The sequence below is a fragment of the Balaenoptera borealis genome, assembly GCF_965194805.1.
Source record: "Balaenoptera borealis genome assembly, chromosome: 1".
Taxonomy (NCBI): Eukaryota; Metazoa; Chordata; class Mammalia; order Artiodactyla; family Balaenopteridae; genus Balaenoptera; species Balaenoptera borealis.
In genome coordinates, this window is record NC_138860.1 from 52,770,441 (window position 1) to 52,772,008 (window position 1,568).

The window sequence follows — 1,568 nt, forward strand, 5'->3', positions numbered from 1 at the left end:
TGATGAGAAGGGTCATGGAGCATTTTGATGAGAAGTGTCATGGAGCATTGTGATGACAAGGGCCTTGGAGCATTGTGATGGAAGGGGTACTGGAGCATTGTGATGAAAATCGTCATGGAGCATTGTGATGAGAGGGAGTATGGAGCCTTTTGATAAAAGGGGTCATGGAGCATTGTGATGATAAGCGCCATGGAGCCTTTTGATGACAAGTGCCATTTAGCATTGTGCTGAAACGGGTCATGGAGCATTGTGATGAATGTGGTCATGGAGTTTGTGATGCCAGTGGGCATTGAGCAGTGTGATAACAAGGGTCATGGAGCATTGTGATGACAAGTGTCATGGAGCATTGTGATGAAAGGCATGCTGGAGCACTGTGATGAAAGGAGTAATGCATAATTATGATGAAAAGGATCATGGAGCATTGTGAATACATGGGGCATGGTGCATTGTGATGAAAGTGGTCATGGAGCATTGTGATGAGAAGGCGCATGGAGCATTGTGATGACAGGGTTTTTGGAGCATTGTGATGACAGGGGTCATGGGGCATTGTGATGACAGGGGTCATGGGACATTGTGAGGTCAGGGGTTATGGAGCATTGTGATGACAAACGCCATGGAGCATTGTCAGGACAAGGGCCATTAAGCATTGTCATGAAACGGGTCCTGGATCATTGAGATGATAGCGATAATGGAGTACTGTAATGAAAGTAGTCATGGAGCATTGTGATGAAAGGTGGCATGGAGCATTCTGATGACAGATGTCATGGAGCATTGTGATGAGAAGGGCCATGGAGCATTGTGATGAAAGGGGTCATGGGGTATTCTGATGACAGGGGGCATGGAGCATTGTGATGACAAGTGGCATGGAGAATTGTGATGACAAGGGCCATGGAGCATTGTGATTACAGGGGTCCTTTGGCATTGTGATGCCAAGAGCCATGGAGTATTGGAATGACAGTGGTCATCTGGCATTGTGATGAAAGGGTTACTGGAGCATTGTGATGAAATGGGTCATGGGGTATTTTGATGACAGTGGGCATGGAGCATTGTGATGAAAAGTGGCATGGAGAATTGTGATGACAAGGGCCATGGAGCATTGTGATTACAGGGGTCCTTTGGCATTGTGATGCCAAGAGCCATGGAGTATTGGGATGACAGGGGTCATCTGGCATTGTGTTGAAAGGGTTACTGGAGGATTGTGATGACAAGAGGCATGGAGTATTGGGATGACAGGGGTCATCTGGCATTGTGATGAAAGGGTTACGGGAGCATTGTGATGAAAAGCGTCATAGATCAGTGTGATGAAAAAGATCATGGAGAATTGTGATGAAAGTAGTCATGGACTATTGAGATGAAAGGGGTCATGGATCATTGTGATGATTGCGATCATGGAGAACTGTGATGAAATTGGTCATGGAGCACTGTGATGAAAAGTGTCATGGAGCATTGTGATGACAGGGGTCAAGGAGCATTGTGATGAAAGGGGTCATGGAGCATTGTGATGAAAGGAGTCATGGATAATTGTGATGACAAGGGTCATGTGGCATTGTGATGACAGGGAGCATGGC

General features: G+C 46.3%; 1 long non-coding RNA gene across 1 annotated transcript in view; it reads left to right on the forward strand.

Moving 5' to 3' along the window:
* The first annotated feature begins 429 nt into the window (after positions 1-429).
* Positions 430-1,568, forward strand: part of LOC309605245 — a 110,559-nt gene continuing 109,420 nt past the window's right edge. The window contains exon 1 of the long non-coding RNA XR_014231312.1: positions 430-457. This is a non-coding gene — a long non-coding RNA (uncharacterized lncRNA). The remainder of the gene's footprint in view (positions 458-1,568) is intronic.